The sequence below is a fragment of the Liolophura sinensis genome, chromosome 7, assembly GCF_032854445.1.
Source record: "Liolophura sinensis isolate JHLJ2023 chromosome 7, CUHK_Ljap_v2, whole genome shotgun sequence".
In the NCBI taxonomy this organism is placed as follows: Eukaryota; Metazoa; Mollusca; class Polyplacophora; order Chitonida; family Chitonidae; genus Liolophura; species Liolophura sinensis.
The window spans coordinates 8605806-8624120 of NC_088301.1; the positions used below are offsets into that span (position 1 = coordinate 8605806).

An 18315-nucleotide genomic window follows, 5' to 3' on the forward strand; every position below is an offset into this window, starting at 1 on the left:
TTCGTGCGACGGTCTTGGGTTTCATCCGGGCTCTGTCCACTTTCCTATTATCACAACGCCGATTGCCGTCGACGAAGTGAAACATTCTTGACTCCGGTGTAAAACTCCAACGAAATAAGTAAATATATCAAAGTAAGCACCTTTTCGGAGGTACGTTTAGACATAATGATTTTAACGCTAACAGACAGACTGTCGTGTGATATTATGTTCTGATCCAGCACAGTGAAAAAAATAACATCCGTCTGCCCCAGGAAAGAAGGCACGTATATGTAAGCAAGAGAACCGGGTTCAATCCCTATAGTAGGTTCAAGTCTACAACTTTTGAATTAATTATTCTGATATTTTCTGTATTGATCTGCCTAATTTATGTGCTTGTATGACCATTATACCTGATGTCTTTGGCACGTCATTTGAGTGAGGCAGCATCATATAATGGCAATAACAGTGCTACAAGAAAACACTTTTCAAATCGACGGAATATCTCAAATAAACAAATAACCAAATAACGTTTGTTTCCCTTTATTAAATTAAATTCTTTAAAGATAAGAATTTCACGAGAATCTTATTGTTTTGAGCATAACTTTGATGAACTGGTGTAATTTGGTGTAATGGAAATGGAATTTATTAAATCGGTTATGTTGACAAAAGCATTAAAAACGGGAGGTAATATTGATTCATCGTCCCTTACACTTCATGCACTCGTACACATTGACCTTATACCCTACATAGCGCTTATTACCCAGTGATATAGATGTGCTCAGAGCGCTTGTAAGATTTAAGAATTTACAATCGTACCTAGTTGACATTTGCTTAACCAAACAAGCTTGACTCGGACGTGGTCTATCTTTTTCGCTGGGCCTAACTCTCCCAAATTAAACACACAAAATACGGAAGTTCATGTTTTGGTTGTTTTGGTTGACTGTGCGAATAAGAATGCCGGGAATTCAATGATACCGCGATTGGAATGCTTGAGGAAGTGTTTGTAAATAATCATCAAAACACTTGATTTCATGATTTCACATTGAAGAATGGCTTAGTGCATGACTGGGTTCAAGCAGAAGGTGAAGGTATCAGGGGCATCGCGCGCATGTTTGCATGCCGGGTGAGGGTTGAGTAGAATTGTTACTGTCGGTTTATCTTTGGAACTGAATTTGGGGTCATTCAGTGCGTGTGTGTGGAGAAGTATAAAATTTGAAGCGACAGTACAATGGTAGTTTATTTGAAATGATAGTTCTAGATACCCTTGTGTCTATCTATCTATCTATCTATCTATCTATCTATCTATCTATATGTGTGTGTATGTATCTCAGACTTACGTCTCATCATGCCGACAAATGTAACTAGTCGTGCATGTGGTAACAAATTCCCTAATTTGAAGGAGATAAAAACTGAATGGAACTTCATATTTAGCCTATATTGTGAAACCCAGTCTGTTCATGCAGCAACAATTTAGTATATTTACATGATATATACGCCTTCATAAATCAGCCACACTGTGTATATAGTATTTATTTCCGATTTCGTGGTACGAGGAATTGAGTTCAACTTCCTTATTTGGACAAGCGTGATCGGTGATTCAAGACCAAGTATCCAGGTACTCACGCGTGACAGTGCGTGGCTTGAGTTATCTCCAATGACTAAATCGGAAATGCTTTTGCTCTTAACCCTCATTTAACGTGGGAAAAGCTAAGTAGCAGGTGACACTTACATGTATATTTGCTTACAAATACACCACCGCATTGTGTCAAAACAGTAACCATGCCAAACAGCAGAGGTGTTACCTTTGAAAAATAATTGTCAACAGCATTTTTGTACGACAACAAGCCAGTGGTGAAATAGATCAAAAAACGGTCGATGCATGCATGTGAAAATGACTCAAGCACTTACGGTACCGCGAAACAATACGTGACCAACCTACACGTGTACAGCATTCTGTCGGGCATACAGCGTGACGGAAACACCATTCCAGAAATTCGCCTATACCAATAAGGCACATTATTAGCGTTACTCTTTGTTTCCATTGGTCGAGAGACGGCCACATGATATTCTGCAAAACATGATGTACAACGATCACACGCCCAAAGAATGCAACGTCATGCTCTCAAAGTAATATCTCACGTTCGCGAGGAAATATCCCAACCAACGATCTCGTGCTCATATGCAACTATCACGTGAGATGATTTTACGACAGTTATCTCCCTTTCTTAGATTTCCGACGTCTGCTAGTACGTAAAGTAAACAAAGGTTTACGATAATAGCTCCGTTTACGACGTACAAATCCGGCGATTTAAACACAACCCCGAAAAGATACACTGCTTTTTCGGTATAATAAAACATATGGTGTATGTTGTGGGATGACATATGAAGAGTTGTCAGCTCTCGACAAGTGATAGTTCTCTCGATTCCTCATAGCCCGTCCCACAGAGTGCAATATCCGTACATTATAACCATGTATTTAGCTTTAACATTAATGGCATCTGTTGAAATAACAAACATTCCACATATCATATGTTACCAAGAAGATGACTCCTGAATCCTAAATCATGTATGTGTACTATGTACATGCAAGGGTCTCGAATGAGGCTTTATTCTATGATTATTGAAATAAGAAGAGGATTTAAAGTTCATTCGTGAATGAACCTAATCAGCCGATATAATCTTAACTTAATCAACGAATTTGAGTGTATCAATGCATGCAGCTAGGGCATGAAGATAGGTGAAGTCTGATATAGTTTATGCTGACATATTTAACACAATTGCAGTGGTAAAGAGTGGAGGGTGTAAATCATTTATGTCATTGATTGAATGAGAGGTGTTTAACGCCGTGTACTCATGCAAGAACAATTCCCCCTTCTCAGTGTTATAGGCGCACAGACCCCAGGGGAAACCGTCGCCATGTATACCTGAAAAATGTTGACTTTTAAAGTCGTAAATGAAACATGTATCGGGAGTTGGAATCGAACTTCCCGCGTGGATTGGCAAATAGTCACTGCAATGATTTCAACACAAGCCTTAAAACTGTGCATACAGGTCATTCCTTTGAATAAAAATCCATTTATTCACACAATTATTCATCCTAATTCAATGTAAAGAACTCCCTTGTCGTCTTTTACCCACCGTGCAGACACAAGAAGATATAGTATATGCACAAACACCTATATATGATGGCTTCTTGTCGTCATATGACCTAAACGTTGTTAAGTACGACATAAACCCGAAGCATACAAACATACATATACAAACATACCTACACATTTTGCAAGAAAGTAAGATTCTTACATAAGTGTTTTTAGTGGATGCCTGTACATTATACAGTGAATAATTTGCCTCTGTTCTTGTTTTATGTGTATATCCATCAATACATGTATAAGTGGATGTGATTGCAAATGAATATTTAGGCCTCACGCATTACATACAAAGATTCAACACTGAGTTGTCTTTCGTAGATGGATGAATTAATACAGAGGTGTAACTAAACTTTGGTGTTATCTAAGTGCAAACAAGACATATTTTTGTTTTCCACGAACGTCAATTAAAATCGCTCGTCTAATCACCGACTAAATTAGAAAAAAAGAATGCGTTTCATTTAAATGAACTTGTGAGGAACAGAAATTCCCTCCATGGTATCATTGTGAAGAAATGCTTCATTTATGCGCATGGTAATGATTTCGACGGGTTTTTCTTTTACCTACAAATTTAAATTGACCAGGAAGTTATTTTTGGATAAACAAGGAAGCTATTAAGATGTATTACACTGAACCTAGGCCTCTGGCAATTTGCTGAGCCAGTTAGACCAGATTCCATCTGCCGTGGGCGCATCAGAGCTATGCAAATGCGGGCTGCCAATTTGTCAGTGATGAGTTACTCTATTGAGCAGTCTTATACGCACCGTCTAATTTAAGAATAATTTATTCACTCAGATGTTTTGCAAGGTTTACAGATTGTTCTTTGATAGCCCAAACACCCAAAAGCTTATTCGCAAAGAAAAAAAAAACTATTCAGAAAAAATCTAGCTTGTTATATGGCCTTTAGGATGGGAATCATTTTATAGCCAGTTGCTCACTTAATCCTTTCATTCTGGCTTTCAGATGAGCACAACTCAAAATCAAATGCGAATTTAAAAAAAGTTATCAACAGACAGCGCTTTGTTAAAACACGCATTTATTTGGTGAAATACTATGGTTACATCAATAATGAATGAGTGTGGCAATTATGAAGAAAATCAACAGCCTTTCAGATTTAAGTGTTTAGGTGGAAAATGGAAGAAAGCGTAAAGTCCCATGACTACATGATGACAGGTTGATGACATATATAGGTATGACTACTATAGGTTGACGGCTTTAGGGTAATATCACGAGTGTATTCGTTTCTGTGTATAGTAGTTTATTTATTCATTTATTCATTTATTTATTTATTTGACTGTTGTTCAACGCCATACTCGTGGATTTTTTTCTGTATGCAAAGGTCAGTTTTACAAGAAAGCCGATATTGGGAACCATTCGCCTCGTTACCTTGCCACACCTCGTTCTCTCGCTACCTCGCTGTCGCGACCTCATATAATACATGCAAAGGGAGCTAGCGAGGCTAAGTTCACTATACTTCGCTGCTTCGATACCTCTTCTTGTATAAAAAAAAAAATAGAAGTATAGCTAGGTGGCGAAAGGTTCTCTATATATCAGGAAATCGGAATACCAGGGATAAACCATCGGTCTCAACGAAATTTAGACAGCACAGCCACAAGATCGGCATCGAACCACTTATTGTCACAAAGTTGCCAAGCACGAACAATGAGTTCAGTGGTGAAGTTGCTTGTCATTGCCGAGCTTTGTCAAAATGTGACGTTACTACAGGAATAATTCCGCACCTACATGTGTTTAAGTTATCGCCTCTGACTCTTTTGCAGGCGGCACCAGATATGACACCTCATGCATGCAAATAAAGAATACTTATACTTAATCAACCCTAACACATCTTACAGCATGAGCTAAACTTGAACTCACAGGGATCGCTCCTGCGTCATTGTGCTGGGCTAGCACTCGAACCACTAGGCCACGGAGGCCCCCAAAATGCTTTGAAATTCTTGCAAAGTATACTAGGTAACACGTTCAACAAAGTTAAATCGATATCCACCATTAGGTTTGGCACGATGTATAAATAAGCTATCTGTAGGGGCTGAAATCCGGTAAAAGCTGAACAGATACTTTACTGAAGCTATTTCAGTTCGGGAAAAGTTATACATATGTTCCAGTGTTGTAAACGTTACACACCCTTTATTGCATCACTCAAATCGGTGCATGCAAGTCGATAACGATTTAATGCAACGAAAAAGTGACCATGTATTTTCATTAGCTGGTTATCCTCCACTCTCACGCAGATCATATCACATTAATCCAGGAAGAGAACATTTGTAAGTCTTGATTTTACTGCCACTAACTTCCTCATCCATTGTGTTCCAAGCCAATGTTAAACCTATCAGGCTGAGGACAAGCTTGTATAGTTATGAGAACAGAAATCCGGAAGTGAGAAGGTCTAAAGCAGGAAGTATTTCAATTCACAAGGTTATCTTACGTCTCCTTTTCAGTGCTGTCTATCTTACATAAATACACAGTCTATAAGCAGATGCCTTTCTAAATGTCGATGCTTAGTGGGAAAACAACGCAGGTCAAGAGAAGCTCTGAACTATGATGTCAACATAGTGTCTCTTGTGTTTTATACACAAATAAATGATCTGTGGCTATATTCCGACCGTACGTGAGAAGGTCTCCCAGCAACCTGTGTATTGTCGTGTGTTCCCCCCGGGCTGTGCCCCGTTTCCTCCCACCATAATGTTGGCCACCATCGAATTATTGAAATATTCTTGAGTACGACGTAAAACACCGATCAGATAAATCCAATTAATAAATCTGTGGCCGTATAATTCATTCTGGTGCCTGTTTGGTGACATATACGGGCCTACACATGCACGGTACACATTTATACCTTTTAACGTCATGCCTAATGGGGCCATCTAATGCTTGCTAGACATGATTTTCTGCCAAAAGCGGTGCGGGCTAGGGGTGGGGGTGGGGGTGGGGGGTAAAGACACTTTTTCTAAAGAATGACATGTTAAATATGACCTTGTTACTGGCTGCAATCAACAGTACACGGAAGAATGTTGTAACTGTTGTTTTTCTCGTTGGGGATAACGTTCTTTCTATTCTTAATATAGTGGCGTGCATTTTTGAAATGCCTATGTATACTTTGCAGCTTGCGGTCGCAGCCCACGCACCATTTTTTCTTGGTCTATACTTAAAGTGAACAACAGCACCTGACTAATGTTTATATCCACTGAAAAGACTACCATTCAAATTGTCTTAAACCGGCAGTAACAAAATTTAAAAAAAAAGTTGTTTACAAAATTAAAATATGATTGTTGTATAACCAGATTCATGTTTAATCCTGAAACAAATGGAAATCAGTCTAAGCACCGCTGAGGCTGATATAGCCATTCGACTGTCGCTGGTTTTGATGCTTCTGTTTTGTTGTGGTGGCTTCTAAGATGAGAACAGTGCTGACCTGGTTATCGCGGACGTCAGAGAAAGCACCTCGGCTTGAAAACGGCGTTTCAGAATAATTTTACTGTGTTTTGTGGAAGGAAGCAGGATCCCTTGTATGCAAGAAAGACAAAAAATCAAAATTGAGATTCCGCAATTCTCGTGAACTTAAATGACAGAAATTATATCATAAGATTTACATGTATTTAATTTTAAGCATTGTCCGATGAGATGCCGTCTTATTGTTCCCATTTTGATCCCTGATGAATTTTTCACTGACTCTGATATTTGTTATTTAGAAACTGCTGACTAAACGATAAAATGAACCACAAAAGACGTAGCCTATTTGTATAAGTTGAACAGTGTGTGCAAGTAGGCCTAAGGTCTACCAGGGATATGAATGCGGTTTGATCCGGGGCGCTATTCTACTGTCTGACGTAATTTGTGATAACGTCGTTGAATATTACACGGCTTGTTAATCGACAAAGTTTACGTCTGTGGTGATCCGTATGTGTTACGGGTCTGTCCCACAACACTGTGTGAAATGGCCTCACGGCTATACGTAACTGAATCGTTGTGAACGATCTCAAAATGATGTCTTATGCAGTAGTTCTGTGTTACCATATGTCACTTCATAGAGTGAATGGGTAAAGGCTACGTCACAGCTTAGGCCGCGCAATGTGAAAACAACGTGTTTGATTGGATAAAATTCTGAATATGTCTGCCTCGATTCACACCAGCAATTTGTGCAACTTTGGCATTTTGTTCTACGTGTTATTCGGTGAAATTTAAAAAAATAAAGTATCATAGTTTTTCGAAAGTTTGCGAATCCTGTTTTCGATTGAAATATGTTTTAGCCAGGTGCTGTCTTGTCCTGTGATGCTTATATTATAATAATGCCAACAACCGTGCGAAAGGTGCAGCTTGCAAAGCTTTGTCAAATGAGCATTTAATAAGAAAACAACGAAAAAATGACTGATGTTCACTGTCACAAGAAGCGAGGCATGCCCATTTCAAATTGCACGTTGCAATTAAATTTATTTATTTGTTTGATTGGTGTTTTACGCTGTACTCAGGAATATTTCACTGACACGACAGCGGCCAGCATTATGGTGGGAGGTAACCGGGCAGAGCTCGGGGGAAACCTATGTCGCGATTAAAAACCAAAGAAATGTCATCTCTAACAACAGCAACATCGTCGTAGCTAATTTTCACAGTTAGTTTTTTTTTGTATGTCTATCCATACAAATACTTGTAAAAGTCAGTATAAGTATATGTACTCTATACGTGCTGTTTTACACCTTGGAATAATATGATATGGTATACATACACAAATTAGCTAAAGGGCTCAATAACATTGATAAAGGTAATATTTTGAATTTTTTTGAATTTGAATTGCATAACAATTACTTTCGTCCTGTCTGCACATGCCAGTTTCTTTACGTTTTTCATCGGCCGACGCGATTTCACCTGTATTCACAGGGGTTCAATATCTTCGTGATTAAGTTCGCTGTTCGGTTCCGCATCTATTTAGGTTTTTCGCCCATGTTCGTCTGACATCCCGTGAAGAACTCGTACTTTACCCAAGTAGCTTGCCTTCGTCCACGACATGCCCCTGGTCACCATTATCTGGACAAGTCATTTATTGTAAAAATCTACAAATCGCCTACAAAGAAGGATATATGGGAGATATCTTTTCTTTTGCCAGACATGACGCAAAACTTAAACTCTAACCGAGCAGGCCATTGAGGCAACGTCAGAAGAAGTCACCAGCGGTAGCAGCCTGTGTCTACCGTATAATCCTTGACTACATCTTGTCCTCATGACCAAAAAACGCACAGACGGATTACCAGGGCTGGGATTAGGGCTCACGAGACACTCATCATTACCTGGGGTTTTTTTTTTTCAAAGCATATACACCTGGTGTTCTCTACTGGCCCTACTGGCCACATTAATTGTAAAAGTATAAAACCACAAAAATTTCTTTTTTATTATAGCCCTGTTTGACCCACACACATATGAAATGTTAATCATATGCGGTAGCAACACACTGTAGTACAATGACCCACGTGACAGGTCAACTCGTCTTGGTTACAAATATGGCAGTCATTTATTGATAATTTCCAAAAAAATCTACTTGCTTTTATTTTTGTTTTATATCGTGCACACATGCAAGTTTTAGCACTAATCAAGTAGTGTACCGAAATCAAGTCGTGTTTTTTGACACTTTATATTGCCATCATAACGAGTCAAATGAGTTTTGCGTTTTCCGATGTTACGGTACTCGTGCATATTTTGCATCAAACTATAATTAATGAAACACAAGGTTTCTGGAACTTTGCAAGTATCACGGGCCTATGTATTACACATGCGCGATCCATGCAATCGTTTCCAAGGTTTGCCTCCGAATTAAAGCGTGCTTGGACACTAGAAGTAGTTGCTACACTATTAAATTTGATATGGTGTTGAGAAGTACTCGTAGCAAGTTGACAAATTTACTACATACATCAGGAAAATTAAAACGTTGTATTTGAAATGTGCCGTATCTATTAAAGTAACTTGGAAAACACACAAATATTCGATGGAAAGAGGTGCCGATTTGAAAGTCAAAAAACACTTGAGACAAGCTACACGCGTCTGTTTCTTTGAGCGTATCACATAGCACTAATTCATTAAGTCCGGAGCGCCCACAGAGAGGTCACTGTAGCGTTCAAATGTCTCGCGACAACTACAGGAGAAACAGCATTGATAAGCCGACGCTTTCTCCCTTGTGTCTGTCTCCACAGGTCGCGTTGTTAAAGTTTTGGTAGGGGTCATCTTATTTCGGGCACCGGGCAGGTGATGGCCAGCAAAAAGAGACAGGTGTGATCGTGAAGTGCAGAGCCCCGTCTCGGGGCGATGGAACAACCAGTGTTTGAACCTTGTCATGCCGTCCGTAACATTCCTATAGCGTCATTTTCCCACAAGCACCATCCAATCCGCTGTCAGCACACACACACTCATGTATTTCAAACTGATCGTGTGACAGCAGGTTTGGCGTCGTATAGAGACGCGTGACAACACAATGGTTGAACCATATATACATGTATCTGGCGGTCAATTAGTGACAAGACAGGCGGAGCAGGGCCATTTGTGGCACACGACAAGACAGCATCCATTATTCAAAGCCAAACGCCTCTTTTAGTATACATGGTACCATACAATCTTGCAATAAAGCAAATTAAGTGTTTGAGCTCGTATATTGTAGCGGCTGATAAATTTAAGTTTCATGTGTATAAGCGATGCGTTTACACAAACAGAGTATGAAACTCTATAGGCGTTTGTTCAAGTTGTATATAACAAGAGGTTCACTTTAAGAAACCGACATCTTTATTCTTGAGTGTGTGCAATGATTTAGTGAAAGATAAAGCTTCTTCTGAAACTATCACTATTTATTTAGCTTGGAACACTTTAGGTGTCACTGTCAGAAAACGTGTCATATTTCATCACAAATACCTTATTTTACGTTACATCGGTTGTCTTTTGTTTCAGATAATACACCATAGTGAACGTCACAAAAATTTGGTTTTTAGTATATCTCGAAGTGCTAAAGTTTAGTCATTGCGTTAGTAAGACAAGTTCTGTTTCCAAACTGTGAATCCTCTCTTACGTGCGAAGGTCTGCCAGCAACGTGCTGGCTACCGTCGTATAAGCAAAATATTTTTGAACACAGCGTAAAATTAAATGCAATAAATCAATAAATCAATAAATAAATAAATGAAACAGAAAATGGATCAAACTTTCAGTGAATAAATGAGTGACATTAATGCATCGATCAGAACCTGAAAAGTCTATGTCTACTACATGTAGTATGTAGTCTCCTATCGATGTGGTATATATCCAGGTACTTAAGTTGATTCGTGAGTCTAGAGGAAGCGATCAAAATCCTAGGTAAACCAACGTCAGTCGTCTTGTGCCCGATAAATCTAATGACGCAGTTAGATCTGCATCTTACCTAACAGGTGTTTAGTGGTTTGCATGGAGACTGACGCTCGTGTGTTTTACTCGGATGGGAAGGAGATGCATGGGATATACGAATGTTTATTCGTGTATAAGGCCTACAGTTTCGGTCCCAAATACAGCAGACGACTGGCCCAGTGTAGTCACGTGAAGGCATGCAGCCATGGGAGATTTGTCTGCGGCTTTACTTCGCGAAGGTTATCCAGTACTTGGCGAAGAGATGTGGTTTTCGTGGGGCTCTGGTTTACTTTTTTTCAGCTGTAAAAACCGACGTCTTGGATTGTAAGGCGTGATCACGGCCTATTGCGCAGGTTACCTGATAACCCTATCCCAGATGTATGTATCAAGTATACGTTTATATAGCTTCATATATGCAAGATTGCTTTAATGATAATATTCACGCATTGCATTAACCATAGAGCATGCACGAAAGAAAATTTTACATAACTATACTTTTAATATAAATAATGATGTTTGTTTGAAAAGGTTTTATACATACTTGAAAACCGTGTATCAGCAAATCTCCTAAAACATTATTATATTGCAAACCCAACGACGAAAAAACAAAATCACCACATACACATTTGTAACAGTCATATATACATGGCTAATCTTTGATGCATTTATGTTTTAGCGGATCAGTATATTACGATAAACCAGGTGTTCGTTAAAACTGAAATTTGAGGATCCCGATAGCTCCGGTTCCCAAGCATTGCTGACACGCGGGAGGGCGTGTCCACAGGTCGTGACCTCTCTGAACACCTCACGGGTTAACCTCTGAACCTTGAACATGGCACGCGCCGCTATGGCAGCCCGCGGACATCGCACGCGCATGTAGATAATTGATGGAGACACTTGTTTGTCAAAGTTTGCCAGCACTACACCTGTCAGCTGGAAATGAATAATTCACTGGCTCTAAATTTCCTTTGTGACGGTTAAGAGCATCTTGGATCTTGGATGGGAGCAAAAAATAAGTAGCCGAGATTTTTTATGAACGATACCCACCGGAGATTCGTATCAACCGTCCTGCTGACGAACAAACGCGTTCGCGAAAAGATAACCTTTTTTGCCATATAGACACAAAAGGATCGCATCGTACTTATCTGATACAGTAAATCAACAGTCCGTGTAAAATACCCATGAATTGCACCAAACGTCTATTTTAATTATCGTGTAAATATGTACATGCATGAATTATTCCAACACCTGTCCCTTGTATGAGTGCATACCCATCATAATGCTGGCCGCAGTCATATAAGTGAAACATTCTTGAGTACGGCGTAAAACACCAATCAAATGAAATAAATAAATAAATTCGATATAAAAATTAAAAGTAACAATGGTTGACTGACTTTGTCACACACGTTGATGTGATCAGAAATATAGTATTTCGCTGTTATTCAGTTTTATTTATTGAATGCGACTTGGATCAGGCCATACAATAGTCCTAACACATAATTACGTCACTACTTATTTAGGTCGTTCCGGGGGGACGGGGGGGGGGGATGTGTGAAGGTGCCGTTTCTTTTTTCTTTTCTTTTTCTGATTTGCATGACCTGTGCGGTTTTCGAGAGGTGATCAGCATGCCACATTGTAACTGTTGTGCGCCAAATTGTGCATCGACAACTCGAAGGACTCCTTCTGTAACACAGAAACTGGACATGAGCCCAGCAACAATGGTCTCCCACAGACAATCGATGACACAATTACCTTTCCACAGAGGACTGTTATTCTTGGGTAGCAACCACAAAACAACAACCACGCATGCCGTGTGATGTCCATTTCTGAGCTTTACCTTTTTACCTCGTACAAGTGTAAATTAAATTGCAATCTTGTCTCTCTGACACATAATATTTAATTGTGAGTGGAGACCATGGCAACACAGACAAGAGTCAAAAACATTAGTTCAGGTGCAGTACCTTCCTTGTAACAAAAGAACCTGAATGCAAAACACAAAATTGAACGCGTTAAGGGGGATTTTTATCAGTGCAAATTTCTCTAAAAAAGGAGAAGCGAGAGATGCCTCAAATCACCATTTGAGAGCGTTGTCTCAATGAGTAGGTAGCAAGGTCTCCGCTCGACATGAGGTGGACAAAAGATAGCACGTGCCGAAAAACCTGGCAAAGGTTGGCACGCGCGCTCAGGGATAGCTGCAATGTATAATAGACCTTAACTGGCTGCCACCTGCCGCGAAAGGTTGTGAGGAGGTCAACTCCTTCTGCCAACCTGCCTCCAGATAAATGCATTATTCAGATCTGAGGCCTAGACTGTATCGGAATTCAAATTCAACAGATTGCTACTATTGTCAATACCTGATTTTGATAAAGTCCTATCGCCAAACCGCAATATATATCGAGAGTAGCATAAATTATTCATTCCGAGACATAAATAAATAAAGCCGTTAATTTATTTAATGAGATCAGTGTCAGAGGAGGATTAATTCAAATCGAAAAGAATTAAGAATATTTTATTCATTGAGTATAAATCATTTTTAAAAATCTATACAAAAGTATGTAAATGGATAGGTAAATGAAAATTACAATGCTCACTATTGTAGCAGAAAGATTATATACACGTGCACGATTAACACACTTGTCAATTACGTGCAATGCTTTTGTCAGTGTAAATTCTATTTGTACGTAACACTACACACGATAATGCAGACAGTCGTATCGCAGGTTTGCATGACAACAACGTGAGGTTAATATTATGTTACATGCATGTACAAGTCCGAAATTATTCCATTCTTGCAGCGGTGGGTTAAAGGTAACTGGGTATTGAATAAGGGAACAGTAATTTTATCAAGATGGTGCAACTTTCAAATACCAGTATATAATCTCATGTGTAGATTGCAAATGCATAACAATGTGTCGTCTAGTGAGAACAACATCAGGTTTTACACAGACCCGTGGATGTGAGAAATCAAAACATCCGCACTGTATGCTACTGATGTTTTGAAAACATTACCCTTATAGCAGTGCTTTACAACGTATGCAATGATACTGCACGGACTTGTACGCTATATGCCGATGGAGAAGCCTCTTGCGAAATTCAGGTGTCTGCCTATACTTGTTGACATTATTGTATTACCTATGTTATAGCAATGAAAGTCCTAAGAGAACAAAACAAACATGCTGATTTCATGCATATACAAAACAAGGAAATATATATATTTTTAAAAAGGAAATTCCAGTTTAAAATGATTGGGTATATATATATGCATTGTAAAAACTTCCTACATTTATTAATGTATAAAAATATAACTGATTCCGGTTTCATCCTTTTGAATTTTAACACAAACAAAAGCAATGTGATAAACACCGTAATATTTACATATGTCCAATGATATTATTGAAATTCTATATACACATTTAATCCTAAATGATCACCATCAGTGTGTTTTGTTATATACATGCCCTTTGTGTTGTTTATATATGAACAGCAACAACCCGAAAGCGAAACAAGCTATAAATTCAGAAGGATGCATATACTCGTACATTCCCAACGGCATTCAAAACCTTCATCATGTGTTTTCCCCAGCGGAAAATTGTTTGTGTTTACTTGTGCATGTTTGTTCACAACCGGGTGATCGATTTGGGAGAGTTATTGGGTAAATCCGTCCAGTTGTTATTCGGAGTTTTCAACAGCGTGGGAATTTATCAGCATGTTTGGAACCAAACGACTTCCATCCATAAAACTGACCCAGACTATACGAATAAAAGATTCTGCAGATTCTGCACATTATATACGCTCTAAGGCTTCCTTCGTTGTCATAGAACTGAAAAATTGTTAAGTACGACGTTAAACCTCAGGCACTCAACCACTCATTATGTCCTTTAAAATTGGTTGTTTTATTTCAACACAATTTCCCAGACAATACAACATGTGTTATTAACCGTTTTAATATGACCCCTTAACGATGCGTGGGTTGAATAAAACAAAGATCCTGGCCCGTTCAACCAATCAGTCAACAGCCCTATTAAACTCTCCTTGCAGTACTTAATACGAGAAACGGATGGGGAAGTGAATCGGTGAAGCATGTTGCTTACGAGCTTCCTGAATTCACTGTCTACATCGGCAATGGGTCATGTCCCTGCATTATATACATGTCCATATACATGTATATAGTATAATGTACATTCCGCCGGTATATATGATGATGCATGAATGGATTTCCTGGCCGCATCTAAGCGCTTACGTACATTTACGCATGTGTACCAGTAAATCCTTGTATGTCTGCACATTTCGCAAAATGCAAGTCTCTACTGTCAATGTGTTTCCGGGTTTCTCGTAACATAAAAGAAACTTAAATGAGGGAAAGATTAATAATGATATTTGATTACTTTATTTATTTCACTAGTGTTTTACGCCGTACTCAAGAATATTTCACTTATACGACGGCGGCCAGCATTGTGGTGCAAGAAAGCCAGTCCGAGCCTGAGGGGAAACCCACGACCATCCGCATGTTACTGGCGGACCTAGTGATATCTGATATTCATCTACAGATTTTACGGACATGGCAATGTTGTTGCTGAAAGGTGCTTATAATTGACTTATTCATGTGTGTACAGATGTTGGGTTAGTGTTAGGTCAGAGTTCACATGAGTTAAGGGACGTCGATGGCTGAATCGCGTGAGGGTCCTTGACCAAGAAGGTTGGAAGTTCGAATCAAGCTCTCATAATCCTGGTGAATGGCGCATGTTTCGACCAGGTTCTGGTTTTCTCCACCCATATTTGCATATTATTCAAATAAAGTTTCGAGCCAAGTTCTTTATATTAAGTTATCAATCAACCAATCAAGCACTCAGCATGTCAATATGAACAACACACCACCGTTACGATAGTAAATATCCAAGTATATATATATATATATATATATATATATATATATATATATATATATATATATATATATAGCCTCCGCGTGGTTACGTTTAACAAAATACTACGGGAAATTCTGTGTTTAGGCAACACAAATGTTTTATTTTACTACACAGTGTACAGTAGAAACAGTGCAGTAGAAACAATTACTTGCACAAAAATTCACTTGAAAGTTTATTTCATTGTGTTAATGAAATGCACCTCAATCCAGCGTATACTCTAAATAAAGCAAACTTACAAGACTGAAAATCGGCAAAACGCAGCTTGCGATAAATGACTGCTATTAAACCCAAAGACAATATCTACTGAGCAAACACAATAAGGTACATATACAAATAATAATGCATAATTCACTCAAATAAAAACAGGCATAACTGATAGAAATCTCGCTTGTTAAGCTCATTGAGAATGTATATGCCAGTGTACATGCGTGTTGTGTTCGTCTGTGCTGTTTGTTGGTTGTGGTATTTGCTTTTGTCCGTTGTTATGACACTTAAAGCCAAATTGGACATATGCCTCGGACGCTGTTAATTAAGCACCGCGCCATGAACTGGGCTAGACTGTACCATTAGCACTATGTACCTTGTTGCCATGCCAATAACTGTGCCCCATGTACATGTAACACCAGGTGTTACGTCATTTTTTCTCATGCACGTGTCATCATTCTATATGACGTCATATGTTTCAGACCAGACGTGCCTGGATCTTTCCTGACAATGGAGGCTTTTTTGTCTTCGGTCCGCCCGCCCTCGTGACCTTTTGCTTCAGCATGACACTTCTTTTATCTATGTCAGCGAAGCTTCCAGATCCGATTGGGCTGGTTTTTTTTGTGTAATTCTCGGGCAGGTATGTGCGGTCTGTACTGCCGTTTTCTGACCTGGGTCACTGCTGATCGGTGATTTGATGCATGGCCGATATTGTCAGGTGAACTGTTTTCACGGATGATTGGTTGTCCGGCAGACCTCGTGGCTGTGGCCAGTGCTGACCTTACGGTCGGTCAGATCGTAACTGGTCAGCCCAAACAGAAGACAGGTTATGCCACTCAGGGGTTTGGATCCTAAAAACAAACAAGGTGCAACATGGTATTACCTGGCTACATCCAGCAGGGTACCAAACTATACAAATGTGGGGTCTGATTTTGAATTTAACACCAATCCCAATCTTAATAAATGAGACTTTCGTTAACACTAAATGTAATAAATACCATGGGGCTTAAATCTCGATCCACGTTTTATACAAACGGGCCGTGTAGCCTTTCTCAGTTTTGAACAAATTAATTACCAAAATCAACGAGACACCGGCCTGTTTCCACTATACTTTTACACTTTATTGCAATGCATATTTTATTATTCGAATACCTCAACAAAACAATTACTATGCAAATACAAGTAAATTTTTCAAATGGTTCAAACCAAAAGGAATGCAAACTTAAATATGATTTATGCTATAAAACATGGCTGAACGTTTCTGGTATAAGGGTAATGTGTATGCAGGTCGACTCAAAATAATCTGAATGTTATTTCTAGTCTTGCCTTCGGTGGGCGAAACACTTTGATATGCTCCACTGAACTTCAGGTAGAGAAAAAAAAAAGAACTCTGTTTGCAGGTGACTGACATACCTGGTTTAGGAGCATTTCCGGAGATTTTTCAGGGCATGGTCAAACTGGTATTTCAATGACAGGCGTGGGGAAGTTATTGCTACACATCAGTTTGTTATAATGTTCGATGACTTTCTCGTCGCTCGGGCTGAAGTCCTTGTCGGGGTACTGTGAACAAAAGAAAAGAAAGCCATGTAACTTATTTGTCTTGTAAACGGGTCCGTGCGACCTGTATTGGACTGAAATAAATAAATTCCAAAATATCTATGAAAAGAAGCACAGTAATAATAAAAATAACAACACGGCAGATTTCTCATGCCCGACCCTTTAGACTACACTTTTTTTTCTGAAATATGCGTCTCTATTATTTTCTATATTTACCGTTTTTTTAATTCAAATACAGCTATTTTTATCGCTAAACGATTTGTCCTCTTAGCCTTTACCTTTGATACAGATCGTGAAGAGTAAATTGTCCACGAGACAGCACAAGGTCTTGTCCTCAAGCAATATGTGCAATCGAGAATCGATATCTGTCTGTCAAGTTTATTACCTGCATATACTTGTCGGTTCGGATGACATCTGAGTGGCCGATGTAATGATTTAAAACCTTCTGATAACAATGGCGGTGGAGTTAAGGTGACAAGCTAGAACTAACCTGAATTAACACACAGCTGTAAGGCACGACGTCATCTCGATCACAGGAAGAGGCGTTGTCATTGACAACGTCGCTGTTCCCTGTCAATACCTTGGCCAATTTTTTTGAACTGTCCACCTGAAATACGAGAAAACATCCACTTATATATATGTGTGCGTAAATATAACTCCTGTCCGAAGGACACGATTGAAACACCAAGGAAATATCATTTAAGCGTAGGATTCAGATCGCCTGGGCTTTACATGACATTTATCCCATTTTAATAAGGGGGTGAGATGTCCCCATATGGATCGGAAGACACAGTTAAACCACAACGCTGCTATACATGTATGTGTAAACTTGCCTGAGCCAACTCCCTTCCGTTAATTCAAATGAACCCACACTGACTAACAGGCCTGTATTGTGTTTTGATGCAGTCTAGAGTCAAAATTCTTTAGTGCGTCGACCCCAGGAATGTCTTTTTGAAGTTACATGGTGACCTAGTTAGCAATACAGGTGAGGTGGGATGAATGAAATGCTTTCCCCTTTAGGTATGCCAAATACCGACATGTTATGGTCTGACTGTACATCATGTGTTAACAAACAAAAAGGTCTTTTAAGTTTGCTTAATCAATGCCAGTGTTAATGTGCCTATGCGCTGCGTTGTTTG

General features: G+C 39.1%; 1 long non-coding RNA gene across 1 annotated transcript; it reads right to left on the reverse strand.

Moving 5' to 3' along the window:
• Window positions 1–15622: 15622 nt before the first annotated feature.
• Window positions 15623–18052, reverse strand: LOC135471686 (uncharacterized). The gene is made up of 3 exons (XR_010444460.1): window positions 17667–18052; window positions 17033–17179; window positions 15623–16470 (listed from the first exon to the last, which is right to left on the reverse strand). It is a non-coding gene; the product is annotated as an uncharacterized LOC135471686 (long non-coding RNA).
• Window positions 18053–18315: the final 263 nt, after the last annotated feature.